General features: G+C 49.2%; 1 protein-coding gene across 2 annotated transcripts in view; it reads left to right on the top strand.

The window, feature by feature from the left end:
• The window catches only part of LOC122251487 (uncharacterized), an 84,900-nt gene that overhangs the window by 74,919 nt on the left and 7,481 nt on the right, over positions 1-2,500 (top strand). The window lies entirely within an intron of this gene.

Here is a 2,500-nt window from a genome sequence, read left to right as displayed (position 1 = left end):
AATTGAAATCGAATTGTCTGCTCGGCCAATCGCCCAGTAATACCCGCGCCCTCATTAGCAAAGAGGGGATCCCACCTCACTGAGTAGATGAGGGGAGATGAGGTGAGGGTGGGATAGAGGGGAGGGGATGAGTTGAGGGAGAGGTAGGGGTTAAGGGAGGGAGGAAGGGAGGGGTTTGGGGACAGGGTGAGGGAGAGAGGGAAGATATTGGGAGTAGGGTGAGGGAAGGAGGGAGGGAAGGGGAAGGAGAGAGAGAAGGGAATGGCGGTGATGAGGGGAGAGGGACGTGAGTGGGGAGAGGGAGGGGATAGGGGTTGTAAGGGGAAGGGATAGGAGAGGAGAGAGGGGGTAGAGGGAGAGGGGTAGGGGAAGGGGAAAGGGATAGGGGTTATGAAGGGAAGGGGGGCGAAGGTGGTATGGGGAAAGAGGAAGGGAGGGAGACGTGAGGAGTGGAAGGGGCGGGGAGGAGGAGAGGGGAGGAGAGAAAGTGGGTAAGGAATGGGATATTGGATGAAGTTGATTTTTTTTACCTTTTATAACGTTTTCAATCTTCGCTTTCCCACTCCCCCTCCCCCCTCTCGTTCTCCCCCCTCCACCTTGTTCCGTCCCCTTCTCCCTCTCTTTACACTTTTCCTTCTCCTTCTCTTTACACTACCTATTCCCCCACCTCCCCCCCCCACACACACTCCCCCTTCTCCTCTCCCTCCTTCTTCTCTCCCCGCCACCCTCCCACTTCTACTCCCTCCCTCCCCCTTGCCCTTTTTTTACTGCCTCCTCTCCCAATTTCCCCTCTTCTCCTCCCTCTCCCTCTCACTCCCCTTATGTTCCCTCCCCCATTCCACCTTCTCCTCCTCCTCTTCCCCTCCCCCCTCCTTCTCCCTTCCCCTTCCTTTTCCCGTCTCCTTCTCCCACTACCTACCTCACCTTTCCAACCTTCCTCCTCCTCTTCCTTCTCCTCCTCCTCCTCCTCCTCCTCCCCCTCCTCCCCCTCCTCCTCTTCCTCCTCTTTCTCCTCCTCCTCTTCTCCTCTCCTCTCCTACTCCCCATCCTCCTCCTCTCCTCCTCTTCTCCTCCTCCTCCTCTCCTTCTCTCCTCCTCCTCCTCCTCCTCCTCCTCCTCCTCCTCCTCCTCCTCCCTCCTCCTCCTCTCCCTCTTCCTCTTCCTCCTCCTCCTCCTCCTCCTCCTTCCTCCTCCTCCTCCTCTTCCTCTTCCTCTTCCTCCTCCCTCCTCCTCCTCCTCCTCCTACTCCTCCTCCTCCTCCTCCTCCTCCTCCTCCTCTTCCTCCTCCTCCTCCTCCTCCTCCTCCTCCTCCTCCTCCTCCTCCTCCTCCTCCTCCTCCTCCTCCTCCTCCTCCTCCTCCTCCTCCTCCTCCTCCTCCTCCTCCTCCTCCTCCTCTCGCCCACCACAAAACCGTTTAGTTTTATTGTGAGCGATGAGTCCCCGGCAGCTGTCTCGAGGGTCGCGTCTTGAGCACGGACGCGGAGCCGAGGGGGGGAAGGGGGGGATGGTAGGTGGAGGGATGGGGGGAAGGGTCGTCGATTCTCATGGCTCTGGCGGGGATTCTCTTGTGATTCTTCTTCGGGTCTTCTTCTCTGTTTTCCTTGTTCTTTTTCTTTCTTTCTTTTCCACTATTTCTTTTTCCTCTATCGTTTTTGTTTTCGTTTTTTTTCCCTTTTCTTCTTCTTTACTTTCTTTTGATTCTTTTCTTTTCTTTTCTTCTTCTTTACTCTTTATTCTTCTTCTGTTTCCTCTTCTTCTTCTTCTGCTTCTCTTTTCTTCTCAATACTATTCTTTCCTCTTCTCCTTCTTCTTCATCTTTATTTTTCTCTGATTCTTCTTTGACCTCCTATTATTCTTATTATTCTTCTGCTTCCTCTTCTTTTTCATTTCTTCCTATTATTACTCTTCTTCGGAGTCCTCGTCATCAGTATCTTCTTCATTTGTTTCCTCTCCTCTTATTCCTTGTCCTCACCTTCCGTTTTCTTCTGTTACCTCCTCTTCTTCTTTTATTCGTGTTCGTCTGCTTCATCTTTATTTATTTTCTTCTTCTTCTTCTTCTTTCGTTTCCTCTTCTCATTTTTTTTATTTTTTTTTTCATGTGTTGTTTTCTTCCTTTAGTTCCTTAATTAATTTATTTGATCAACTTCCTGTTCCTATTCCTTTGTTTAATTCATCCCCTTTATTCAATTCCTTTATTCCTTTATTCACTTTCATTATTCACCTCCTCTATTCATTTCCTCTATTCACTTCCTCTATTCATTTCCTCTATTCACTTCCTTTATTCATTTCCTCTATTCACCTCCGTTATCCATTTCAACCATTCACTTCTTTTATCCATTTCCTCAATGCACCTCTTTTATTAATTTCCTCTATTCACTTCCTTTATTCATTTCCTCTATTCACCTCCGTTATCCATTTCTTCCATTCACTTCTTTTATCCATTTCCTCAATGCACCTCCTTTATTAATTTCCTCTATTCACTTCCTTTATCCATTTCAGT

This window comes from Penaeus japonicus, unplaced genomic scaffold (assembly GCF_977035675.1).
Source record: "Penaeus japonicus unplaced genomic scaffold, GWHDUDI00000001_assembly GWHDUDI00000027, whole genome shotgun sequence".
NCBI lineage: Eukaryota > Metazoa > Arthropoda > Malacostraca > Decapoda > Penaeidae > Penaeus > Penaeus japonicus.
This window is presented reverse-complemented; position numbering and strand designations above follow the sequence as displayed.